Consider the following 13,436-nt stretch of genomic DNA (forward strand, 5'->3'; position numbering starts at 1 on the left):
AGCCTTGGGATGGTACCTGGCATGTGGTAGGTGTTTAATAAATACGAGTTAACCTCACAGCCCGGCAGTGAAGTAGGTAACACCCCCGTCTTGCAGATGAGGAAACAATGTATGAGTCCAGTGACATACTGAGACGCGGTTGACTGAAGTGGCAAAGCTGAGACTGGAACGCAGGCTGGTCTGTGTCCAGAGCCTTCACAGAATTCTGTTGCCTCCCTCGTAATACAGAGGTTCTCCCGGTGGCCGCCCAGTCCCCATTCACTGAAAACCCTGGAGAAAGGAGGTCGACTTGCCGGCCTCATGTGCGCAGTGAGGATTCTAGGGAGCGACCGGGGCTGCAGCTCCACCAGGAGGCATTTACCAAACAGAGCCAAGGAAACTGGCGAGCCCAGGAGTGCCCAGGAGTTGCCGGGAAGGTGGCTCAAGTGAAATCCCGTGGGCGAGTTCCAGAACAAGGAAGTGAAACAATAGGGGTGTCACAGCCGAGCTTCCCACAGTCAAGTTAGTTCCCCAATCGTGAGTGGACTGTAACCTTAAATAGTTTTCGTTAAACGTATAATCCAAGCTTGGCAAATTACGTCAAGTTGAGACAATGAGATAAGCTATCAGAGGTGACAGCTCCAAAAGGAGAGTTTCAAGTCAGGAGGCTAGCTGTGTCATTAAGACTAAAAAAAAAAAAGTTGCTAATTTTCTTATAAGGGAATAGTTCACTATTTGCATCATAACTTTAAGTCACATGTAGCATTCCTTTAAAGCACATGTAGTATTCCTCCTCTGCAAGAATCCTCCAAATGACAGGGAAACATTTTAAAGCAGAACCCTAACTCCCAGGCCCCCTGCAACCTGTCTGCGCGGGTGTGTTCTGCTGCCCTCTGCTGCACACGGGTGGTACAGCCGCGACGGTTCATTCCCAAGGCATCGCCAGAAAGACTTAGGAGTTGTCCTCCCCTAAAGCAAGCCAACTACTCCAGACACTGCAACCCACCGGCCTGCCCCATCCCCGCCCCAAACCAAACGTGGGACTAGAGTGAAAATAACTGCTTTTGCTAAGACGTCAGTGAAGTGACTTGGATTCAGCTGAGTGATCGTGTCACCCGGAGAGCTGGCCACACACAGCACGTGCTCTCTGGAGCCTTGTCTCCCACGAGAAACTTGGTCTCAGACAAAGCCACTGCCCGTCTGCTCTGCCTGCGTCATGTGCACGCACACACGTGTTTACTTCGGATGCACTCGTGAGATACTTTCTCTCATTGGACAGGAGTACGATGGTTGACAGCCCTTGTTTGAATCCAGACTCACCCACTTAGCAATCTTACACGAGTCACCTAATTGGTCCCACCTGTTTCTTCTTCTCTAAAAGGGGGATAATTGTAACTAAAATTATTAGTTATTAACGTTCAATGAATGTAAAGCCCTCACTATAGGCCAAGTGTTTGGCTGGATTTGTTAAAGATACTGCATGCGAAAAGAAAGCTGATCCCAGTGCCTGGCCCAGAGTAACCTAATTTTCACTACTAGGAATGTATTTTTTTCCTCATTCCATAAACAATGTTCATTTGTCAGCCAACTGAATACCATCATTATCAAGTTTTTTTCCCTAGAACTGTGAAATTCTGTTTAAAAGGTGTGGTCCTGATATTTTTCCTGTACTTAATAGAGCCTCATATAATATTCGAGCTGGAAAGAATCCAGAGTCATCTAGGCCAGCTTTCTGGCCACCTGGCCAGGTGGCCTGTCCCATCTTTGGACAGCTCAGCTAGCAGACAGTTCTCGCTGGAGCCCAGATCGACTGCCTTGTGGTCTGTGTCCTAGTTCTGCCTTCCAGATCATCTTTAAAAAATCTGCTTTCTCTCCCTTACAACTGTCTCGTGTGTGTGTGTGTGTGTGTGTGTGTGTGTGTGAAGACCTCTATCACTCCTTCCTTTGTCAAAAATCTTTTATCCAGGCTCAAGTACAAAGTAATAATAACTACCTCAACCTAATTTTTTCCCAAGGAAACAGTGCCTTTATTAAAATGATGGGAATTGTCTGCCCACTTAAACTTTTACCTATTTTATTGAATAATGGAAATTAAAGGGTCCAAAATGATTGCTTGAGATAAAGGATGAAATCATTGCCATTCCTTCTCCCTCCAAACGAGCCACTTCAACAGTTATTTCTTGCTCTTAGGTGGCGTCACCAACCTTGCTGCCCACAGGATTGGGGGTGGAGGAGGGGGGGTTTGCTTAGGGCGCCGTGGCCAGAGCGGCCGATTTCCGCTCCGGGCCGGCGCCCAGAAATCTGCATTTTAATACCAGCCACCGGTGCTCCCACAACTGCACTGCAAAACAGTCGCCAGGAGAGTCTGGGTCTCGCCTGATGGTCCTGCTGGCTGCAGAGCGGTGAGCCGGCCTGCCCTGCTTGCCCTCGGGAAGCCCTGGACTAGCTTGTGGCAGGACAGCGCACGCGCCACAGCCAGTGGTGTCAGCCTGGACCTGAGTGGCCCCCCTGTCCTTGTACAGAAATGGGGCTGCTTCACTGCCCCGCCCCCCGCCGTTGTCTCCTCTCGTGTTGGATGCCTGAGGCCAACTGAAAATGGTGGTGGGACGCGGCCCTGCCACTCCCCACGGTCGGTGAGCAGGGGACACACGCGGCGCCCACGTGGTGGCTGTGCCTGCGGTGCCACCGCTGGTCCAGTTCCCCGAACCCCGGCCACGAGGCGCCACCGGGACCCTCGGCGATGGCCCGGTCCCTCCCACGGCCTGCAGGAGCCGGACCCAAACCTCTGTTGCGCGTCTCCGTCCGACCTCTGAACGCAAGCCCGCACCGCCCCCGCTGAGCTGCTCGGTCCGTCTCCGCCCCCAGCCTCGCACGCCCGCCCTCTGCCTACACGGGGGCGCCAGTGCCCTGCCCTCACCTGCCTGTCGGCACCGAGTCTGGGAGCTGCCTTTAACTTTCATAGTTTGGAACTTGGAGAGAAGCTGCGAAACACTGCAAAGGAATTCCCCACACCCTCCGCCTTCACCCAGATCCTCAACTGCTGACTTTCGCTACGGACACACATGCATGAGGCGCGCACCGTCCCTGACCCCTCCCGGGAACAGGCACGCTCTCTGACCGGGGGACAAGCCACACTGCTGCAGTGACTGCCAAGCCACAGGCCACGGCCAGCGCTCAGCACCTGGCCCAGCACCGCCCCCGGCCCGTCCGTCCTCCTGCCTCGGGAGCCCGTCCGGGCTCACGCGTTCCGTGCACTTGTCACGTGTCCGTGGTCCCCTTGGGTCTGGACGATTCCTCGGCCTTTCAGGACACGGGCGCCTCGAGGCAGTGCGGGCTGATAGCTCCGCGTGTCCGCGGCTGGGCCTTGTGTGCTGGGTCCTCGTGACTGGGCTCAGGTCACGCCCTTTCGGCAGGAGCCACGCGGCAGGGCTCCCGGCCCTTCCTGTCCGTCCCTGGGACGTGGGTGCGGACCGTGGGCAAAGGTGGGGCCCTGCGTGCTTTCCCGGCCCCTCCTCCTCGAGGGAAGCTTCCCCATGCCCAGCACCGGGGCTAGGTCAGCGGCCTGGATCATCATGCCCCGGGCACCGGCCGCCCTGCCCTCCCTCGGGCTCCCAGTCCAGACCTGGCACAGAGCGGGTGCTCCACAAAGGTCCGCTGAGTGAATGAAAGAATGAGTGAGACTCTCCGGGAGCCGCTCTAGTTACAGAGCAGAGCCCTCCAAATCTCTCCGGACGAGCCTGGGTGCGTTTCTGCTTTACGCCTGGAGCATGGCTACGCTTCGGGCTTCGTTTCATGCCGGATTCTCACTCAGAGCATAAAAGTCTGACTAAATCCCAATAAAGATTTCTTCTGGGAGTCGCAGAATAGACTAATTTTAGAAACTGGACCCCAATCCGAGGCTTTTCCATTTGTTTCTTCATGGGGGGCGGGGTGGGAGGAAGGGGACTTTCTGGGGCTCTTGTCTTGAGAGGCATCTGGACCCGAAAAAGCAGCACGAAGTGTCATTCGCCCCGGCCTCCCGGCGCCCCCGACCCCGCAGGGAGGCCGCCCAGGAGCTGACCATCTCCCTTTGTTGTTTCAGACGCAGGAAGGGGGAGGCGCACTGATGTCACCAGCCCTCCCGCAGCGCTGCCATCCCTCGCCATGCGGGCAGGGCCCCGCCACCGAAGCTGCTTGCTGCCGAAAGACGCCGGCCTCCCTCCTGCACCGTTCTGCTCCTTGTGAAGGTTGGGACGGCGCTGGCCCCTCGGCGGGATCTGCGGAGGAGTCACCCGCCGGGCTGGCTGTGTGGCAGGGCTCAGCAGCCTCTGCGGAGCAGCTGCTGTGCGGTGTCGTCCTCTGCCCGCGGGAGGATGGGCCACCGTCCCCACCGGCGAGGACGCGTGAACCCGCGGACCCACGCCGCCGGGTCCTCCGTTTGGCCTGCGCTTCCACGGTGACCCGGGCAGGATGCCAGCCCGTGACGTGGTGGCTGGAACACACACCTTAGCGGCCGCCGGTGTCGACTTAGCGGATGTTCAGAGACGAGCCGGGCGGGGAGGGCTTGGTGCCTAGAGATGAGTGATGCTTCGTGTGGGCACGCGTCCAGGTGACGGGGCCCTTCCCCCAAGCGGAGGCCCGCGTCTGTGTGTTGGGCTCACAACAGGCTCTTATGCTGACGTGAACTGAGATGAACTGCACTGAATCGAATTGGATGGAAATAAATTGAACTGAAAGGCTACCGACAAGCACCCACCTCTTGCTGAGCCGGGCCCCGGGGGTCAGGGATGCACAGGACCGCCCCTGGTTCCTGTCTTTGCACCGGCCAGGCCGTAACTGTGCGGCAAGGGCATGCCGGGCCGGGGGTGGGCTGGGAGGGGGGCACGGGAGGCGTGGGACTGTTGGGGGAGATGCTCTGAGCTGAGCCTGCAATAGCAGAGCAGGGGGGACGTGCAGAGACACACTCGCACGGAGGAAGCGCATCTCGGGTGGCCCGTAAACCTCACGTGTGCAATCACCTGGAACATCCCCCAGACCTACAGCAGAGTCTCGGGGAGCTTGGCCCAGGGATCTGCATTTTCAAACAAACTCTACAGGTGGATTCAAAGTTTGAGACTCGCTGAGGGGAGGGGGTGACAGGGGGCCAGGCAGTGCTTTTCAGGGGGTGGGTGAGTCGGGGTCATTCCCGAGCCAAGAGACACTTCAGAGCACGTCGGCCCCCCTGAGCTGCTAACTCTCTCCCACACTGCGCCTCCGCCCTGGAGTCTAGGTGTTTGCTTTGCTGATAAGCTCCCCGGTGGGTGAGGCTGCAGCTGGGACACAGGTTTGGAAGATTCCAGCCAGAGCGAAGGAAGCCCCATGGCTCTTCTCAGGCTCTGGGGAGCAGACAGTCGTGATCTTTGGGGCACTCGGATATGACCAGATGCACCTTCCTTCTCTCCACACCCATGCTAGGTCTCAGGCCCAGGAGCACGGTGCTTAATACAATCACGAAATACCTGGTGCTCCCGGATCTGAAAGTGACGCACCTGAGCCACGCTGCCCAGGGGTCCCAGCCGGGCAGCTGGAGGTCTGAGATCCAGGCGTCAGCAGGGTTGGTTCCTCCCGAGGCCTCCCCCTCCTTGGCACATAGATGGGCATCTTCTCCCCGTGTCCTCACACGGACCGTGCACATGTGGGGCCTTTAGGGACTTTCCACCCCCTCACTTGTTCCCGTAAACCAATTCTTCTCCCTATCGTGCGCCACTCCTTCTCCCTATCGAAACCAATTCTTCTCCCTATCGTGCGCCACTCCTTCTCCCTATCGAAACCAATTCTTGGAGTTTTTCAGTTGACGGGGACTTGCCAGACAGCGGGTAATTTTCCAGTTGCCCGTAACAGGTATACGCCCTAACCGCCACAATGAACAGACAACTATAACGGCCAGAAGGTGGGACAAAAGTTCCTAAGCCAATGAATTCAAAAGTCACCACATTTACCCAATCATTGTGAGAATATACCCGCCCTATGAGTAAATAAACCTATAAAAAGTATGTGATTCCGCTTTTAGGGGTTCCCCATCGGCCTCCTGCGTGAGGTTCAGGGAACCCCGGTGCATCGGCTCCTAATAAACCTCTTGCGTGTTGCAACGGCTCTCGACTCTTGGCGGTTCTTGGGCGAGTTGGAATCCCTCGTAGACCGTTTGGGTCTAACACACACACATCCCTGGTGTCTGGGTCCAAACTTCCCCTTCTTATAAGAAGACCAGTCAGATCAGATTAGGGTCACCCTAACTTAATCACCCTTTGAAAGGCCCCTCTCCAAATACGGTCACATTCCGAGGCGCTGGGGGGGACACAATTCAGCCCATAACAGGCAGTATTTCCTTAGCTATGACCTTGATCATATACATGGTTAAGGGCTTTGATCATCTAAGTACCATCTCTCAAGTTGAAGCTGCCATTCCTTTCCTCGTGGTCCAATTAGCTTTATCTTCAGATAAACATGTAGCATTTGCAGAAATTTTTAGATTTCTAAGTAGCTTTTTGGTGAGCCTCTAACTCTAGTATCAACACAAAATTAAACCCTGGGCCCAGAGCTTCCCAGCCGACGCCAACCGTGCAGTGTGACAATGCGAAAGGCCTTGCCCAGCACCCCTGGGACTCCAAAGGCAAACCAGGACCCTCATCAGCGAGCGCCCCTCACCCACGCACTGGGCCTCTGGCGTCTCCCGCCTCCCTCGATGGCTCCTCGCGGACCGCATAGGAGCCCAGGCCCCGCCAGGCCAGCGCTCAGGTGGGGAGCCACTGTCGGAGGGAGGGACGCGGTGCAGGCTTGGCAGCAGCAGTCCCAGCTGCGATGCCCCCTCCCCGACTCAGGGTCCCCGCTGCCTTTCAGAAAATGGAAAGTCTCCAAACGAATAGATGATGGATGACAATTTTGTGTAGTGTGTGGAAGCACTCACAAAGGTCACGTCCGGGAGACTATGAATCCTTTCCTCTATAATTAGAAGGAGGAGGAAGGCTTTTCCGTCCCCAGCTCCGTGTGACTACGGCTGCCACTGCCCCGGTCATGGCACCCTTGAAGGGGCCTCCCTCTCCCCACATGTCCCTGGTACAGAAGCTGAGGGTCTACTCGGTGAAGGCCTCAGGTCTCAGGGAGGCCTGGGGACTATTATTTTAGGCGGCTTCTATGTACTTGAAGCTCTGTAGGTACCTGATGTTTTGGGAAATGGGCACTTAACACCCATTCTGGAGATAAAGACATCAAATCGAGAGAAGCCGAGACACCGTGGGGCTGGGATTTGAACCCAGGTCTGTCTGGCTCCGAATCCCATCAGCTGTCCCTGTGTCGCCCTCAGGACACCCTAGGCTGGGCAGGTCCAGCCTTCGGCACAGTAGGAAGCTCTGGGGAGCTTTAAAAACTCTCCGCGTGGAGCCCCACCCCCAGAGACCGTTTAATGGGCCTCAGGTGAGGCCCCATCGCCAGCTGGAACAGTCTCCAGGTGACCGTAATGAGCCCGGCCTGCCACGCGCAGCACCTGCGAAGGTCGGAGCCACAGCATATGCCCCCTGCCCCCCGCCAGTGGGTGGACTCATTCACTGAGAACTCGCATGTCCACGTGGCCCGGGCAGAAGCCCCAGTCCTGGCACTGACCTGCTTGACGGATGAGACCCAAAACTGTGTCCCAGACAATATGGCCACAGGGCCTGCCCACCCGGGCTCTGTCCCCATCTGCAAAACGCACACCCCAACGTGCAGGCGCCGGGTTGAGGTTTGGAGGGGACACAGGATAACTGCCCCACGCGTCCTCCGGTCTAGCTGAGGAGACACAGCTCAGCTAAACAAAAGAAATGGGGAAAAAGGACAAATACATTCCACCATATAAAAAGAACCAAGCAAGTGCCCAACTGGGGGTGCCCCATCGGGTGTGTGGGCCCGAGCGACGGTGGGCACAGGGAGGAAGAGACAGGTGTTTGCTATCGAGAGACGGGCTGATTGTGAGCCCTTCCTGATCACACACACACACACACACACACACACACACACACACACCCCACCCCCACCAGGCTTCAGCGCGAAGTAGGTTAACCTTTTTGCACGGCCAGGTTTCGCGGCTCTGCTGGCACAGGGAGCGTGGTTTCTTTGCCCCAGGGGTAACCCCATAAAGCTGCTTGGAACCCCCTTTCTTCTCTCTCCCCCCCTCCCCAATGACCTCAGTGATCCCCAGAGCTTCAGCTCCCACACAGCTCAAATCCGGCTGCAGCGCTCCCCTGTCCCCTGAGCTGCAGACGCCCCACCTGGATGCCTGCCCACTGGACGCCCGCAGTGGGCCCCACAAACTCCCCCTGCTCCTGGCGACAGCCCCACCCCCAAGTGCTCCTCTGCGGAACTTTCCATCCGGGCAGCTCAGGGACAGCCGACTGGCCCTCTGCTCCAATACTGGCATGTGAGCCAGAGGTGGGCATGAGGCTCCGGCCAGAACGGGTCACTCCCGGGTCCCTGGTGAAAAGGAGCAGCGGAGTGGCTGAGCTGGGGAACAGGAGGGGGGCGGACGGGGGTCAGAGCGCGGAGAAGGCGGCTCTAGCACCGGCCCTGGGGTGCCTGCACCGCCAAGCGCCAGGAGCCCTCCCGGCCTCCCGGTGCCGCCACTAACACTGTCCCATGTCTGCATGAGCCGGTCCGAGCTGGCTTCTGTCCCTTTTTGCCATCAAAGGCTCCTCGAACAAGATGAGCCCACGGCCTCCAGGCCCAGCGACCAGCTCCTGGCCGGCCCCCCGGCTGCCATGGTGGCCGCCCCGACCCGCACCCCAGCGCCTCGTCCCCCCGCGGCGCCCGCGCCCAGCTGCTCCCCGCTGCACCCCTCCATCCCCCTCCAACCCCCTCACCTGGGTCCGGACGACTTCAGCCATTTCCTCCCTGGCCTCCCAGCTCCGCTCCGCCCTGCGCTCCGCCGCGGGATATTTCTAGAACCAGCTCTGATCCGACAATCGACCTTCATCGACCCCCTCCTGCCTCCAGGACCGCGCTCCCGACCACAGCTCTAATCCGCGGGCTCACGTGCGCTTCTCGCTGTCCCCGCCAGCGCCCCGGCCCGGGCCACTCAACGGCGTCGTCCCCTCCGAGGGCGACTGGCCTGCGCCTCCGTCCCCCCCGGGCCCCCCAGACCCCGGGGCAGCGGAGTCTGCGCCTCCCTCACCCTGCGGCTTCCTACCTGGCTCCGCAGGCCCCGGACGCCCGCAGGTGATGCCTGAGCGAAGGAAGGAGGGACCCACCCACCACGTGCCTCCCGGGCCCTCCCCGCCCCGCCCCACCCGCCCGCCCCGCCCCTCCCCTCCCCTCCCCTCCCCTCCCCTCCCCTCCCCTCCCCTCCCCTCCCCTCCCGCCCGCCCCGCCCCTCCCCTCCCGCCCGCCCCGCCCCTCCCCTCCCGCCCGCCCCGCCCCGCCCCGCCCCGCCCTGCTTCCAGCCTCCCTCCGGGGCTGGAGATCAGCGTGATATCGTTGGGAAGCTCACCTCCTGGAAGCCAGTCCGCACGCCTTTCTGGCTCCTTTCTCTCTCCCCCAATTAAACAAAATCTTAAAAAAACCCCGCGGTATGGGGAGGATGACAAGGTGGAGCACCAAGGACTTGGGGGGAGTGAAACTAGTCTGTCACCTACTGTGATGGCGGATCCACGTCGTGGACGTTTGTCCAAACCCACAGGACGTCCGCCACCGAGAGTGAGCCCTCGTGCCAACCGCGGCCTCCGGGGGACAGGGACAGGGGCCGTGCAGGCTCATCCGCTGTAGTGGACGCCCCCCGCCCCGGCGTGCTGCGGGTGTGAGGATGGGGCCGGTGGGGACAGAGAGTAAAACCTTCCTCTCCGTTTTTCTGTGAACCTAAAACTAGTACTAAGGAAAAAAAAAAAAAAAAAAGACAATACGTAACAGGAAAAACTGGCTCGGGTGCAATTCAGTTTCAGTAAAGATGAGGTGCTTCCCTCCTTTCCTGTTCACGCCACGCCTCCACCCACCTCTGCCTACACCCCGCTGCCTCTGCTTCCAGGCTCCAGTCCCACTGAGGCTGACGGGGCCCTTGTTCCTTCACTCAGGGTCACCATGTGGGCACCTTTAGCCCCACCTTCTCCGGCAGGATCCAAGCTCTGGAGAGTCAGCACTTAACCTCAGGGGGAGCAGGGCTGGGCCCTGGTGCTGGTGAGCGGGGAGGGAAAGCAGGTGGGAATGATCTGGAAGATTCCAGAAGGACGTGGGCCAGGCCGCCGGCCCTGCTGCTGCCTGGTAGGGCCCTGAGGCCCAGAGCTGGGAGGACGGCGTCCCGGGGGACAGGGCACAGGCCACCCGGGGCAGAGCCCGGCTGTCACTAGGGGTGGGGCTGGGCTGTGGAGGACACGGCAGGACGGCGGGCAGCCCCCGGCCACTGCGACTGTGCAGAGCCCGGGGAGAAATAAGTGGGCGCTTGAGGCTGGGGGACAGCTGCCAGCGACCCGCGGCCAGTCAGCTGACACACAGCCCTGGGTTCTGGGCCCCTGGGGAGGGGTGGGGGGTGCTTAGGCAGGTGTTGCTTTAGGGCAGCGGGACTGGGCAGCTCTGGGGATGCCTCTAGCCATCTCCCACCATCCCGGTGGACGCCGGCTCCCCACCGTGCCCCGGAGGCCACGGCCCCTTGGTCCTGGGGGAGGCCTGGTCGGGACGCGGGGTGTGTGTATGGTCCGCCTAGGGGTTGCGGTGAGGCCCCGGGCGCCTGGGCGCACCTGCCCCCCGCCAGGGTCCCCGTGCCCGAGGGAGCCCATCTTAAACAGCAAACAAGAAACACCACGGAGGTGGGGAGGAGAGAGAGAGAGGAAAGGAGAAAGGCTCTCCCTGCGTTTCGAACAAGGCCCCCCCCCCCCCAACCCCACGTCTTCGTTTTGCTCCGGGTCCCGCAATTGCCGGCCAGCTCTGGTGAAGGGACAAGCAGGTATCAGAAGACAGGGACCCGGAGGTCCAGGAGGGAGGCGCCTGCTCTCAGAACTCAGAGCTGCGGTCGGGCCCATGCAGCACTCACGCAGCTTCGCTTCCTGGGCCGGGGCCTGGTTCCGGGGTACGGTGGGGTCCTTGCGCCGCTACAGGTGGGTGGGTAGCTACACGGGCTGGAGAAGAGGGCAGGCGGGGTGTTGGAAGGAAGGTCCTGGCGCATTTCCTAGATTTCAGAGTTATTCCAGCCCAGACGACGGCCTCGGTGTTCCTGACGGCACAGCCGACGGGCAGGAGCCCGGGACTGTCTGTCATTCCTGGGACAGTGGTTTTCGAACTTTCCTGGGCTTCAGAATTCTCTGGGAATTCCCTCCTGAGAAAAATTTCTGAATCAGTAGGTCCGGAATTTTTAACGAGCGACCCAGGAACTCTCTTTAGTGGGCGTGGGTTGTCCACACCGAGGAGCTGAAGGGCCTCCCTATTGGAGGTTCCGCCCCGGCAGACGCCTTGTGGAGGAGAGATGAGCCAGACCTGCAGAGCCCTGCCACCCACAGAATCCTGCCCCTAAGTTCTGGTGTCACTTGCTTTGCAGCAAAGAAGCTGGAACCGTCAGGAATGCACTGAGTAACCTTGGGAACACATGGGCAGCACCCACATCGCATCTTCTTCCACGTCTGAGAAGCAGGTGCTCCCAGTTTTCTGGTTTCAGTGGACACCGCACAGCATCGCAGACCCCCACGGCACCCACCTTCCGTTTTAACATTTTTCTGGTGGGCAATTTCATTCTAACAAGGCCACCCATTAGCCAGCTGACCTGGGCAAGTCATTTCACCCTCGTCTCTGCTCCAAGGCGATAAGGATTTTTTTTCCTTCCCAGTTCACTGGACGTGGGTGAAGATGAGAGACAAAACCCACAGGAAAACAAGTTGCAACATGCAACGTGCTGTATAAACATGTCCGAGAGTGAGGAAGGAATGGAAGTTGGGCCCGACTAAAACAGCAGCATTCAGTAAATAAAGACAGTGCTGAGAGGCAAGATGACCGCTTTCACTTTTTTCTTCATATTTTCCTGCAGCTCCCAAATTTTCCAAACTTTTACTTAAAAGAGCCGCCCCCGGCCCTGGACCAAGGCAGGCTGGGGAGCTGCTGCAGCCTCGCTGGCCTCCCTGACTCTTGCGGGCGAGGTGGAGGCTGCCCGCAGCCAGGCAGGTACCTCCCTCCCTCCTTGGGCTGTGGCTTCCTTCCCCGAAAAGCAAAACGGGAAAGGAGTGCCCGCTGGTTTCTTATTTAGGACACTGACTTGGCAGCCGAGAATTGGAGGGGCCTGTTTTGTCATCGTTAAAGGGTAACCTTCAATTTCAAGTTTAAAATAAACCCGGTCCTCTCCCCGGGTCCCAGCCTCCCCGGGAGCTGCTGGTGGAAAGGGGGCCCAGGCGGCCTGGCACCCAGGCGAGGAGCTGGCGGCGGGGCCGTGCGCTGGAGGGCCCTTCTCACTCCTCGGCCGCTTCAAGGAGCCTTTGGAATCTGAGAGTCGGGCACCAATGCAGAAACTCAAGCGAGATTTCTGGGTGGCTCGTGTTCAGGCTGTGGCTGGAGCAGTGCCTGGTGGGAGGAGACGCCAGAAGGGCCCAGAATCCACACAGTCCAACACCCGGCCTGGGCTTCGCCTCCCTCCCGCTGAGGTGGGGACCAGACCCTCACACCCTCCCACGCAGGTGTCGACTCCGCAGGTCTGGGAGAGTGACTTTCTTAGTGCTGGATGTCCTGAGACCTGTCAGGTCACTGCGCCCCCTCGTGGCTCCTCTTCCCTTGGACTTGCCTTGATTCCGTATCTTCCTGGTCTAGTCCGTTTGTATCCCACTGTTACAAACCTTCGTTCCGCAGGGAAAGGAGTCTTCTGCCTTTTTCCTCACTGTGTTCTCCATGCTGAGGACAGTGCCAGGTGCACAGCAGCGGCCCAGGCTACACCTTGTTGAGTAAAGGCACCGTCGGGGTAACTGGATCCCGGGAAAAAACAAGCAAAACACCCCCAAAGCTCCATCCAGTTCAAGGCCTTATCCATGTTTTGACAGCTACAAAAGTAAAACTGACTTTTATACATAAACTCCTTTCATTTCCCCATCTTCTAATAGGGATGGTAAATCGCGAAGGGGGTTTCTAACGGGAGCAAGCCGAAGGTGAAGCACGGCCTTGGGGGAGATGTCCCTTGGTTCTCTGGGGTCACCTGTGCTTGACTGGGATTCTTTGAAGAGACAACAGAAGAGAAAACCCAAGCCCACGTGTTTACCTGATAAACGCATGACTCTTGGGACTTCCCTGGTGGTCCAGCGGTTAAGACGTCACCTTCCACTGCAGGGGGTGCGGGTTCGATGCCTGGTCGGGGAGCTAAGATCCCACATGCCTCGTGGCCAAAAAAATCAAAACCTAAAACAGAAGCGATATTGTAACAAATTAAATAAAGACTTTAAAAATGGTCCACATCAAAAAGAAATCTTAAAAAACAACAAAAAAGCGCCCCCCCCCCCGCACCGCCCATCATTCTTGAT

Source organism: Phocoena sinus, chromosome 11, assembly GCF_008692025.1.
Source record: "Phocoena sinus isolate mPhoSin1 chromosome 11, mPhoSin1.pri, whole genome shotgun sequence".
In the NCBI taxonomy this organism is placed as follows: Eukaryota; Metazoa; Chordata; class Mammalia; order Artiodactyla; family Phocoenidae; genus Phocoena; species Phocoena sinus.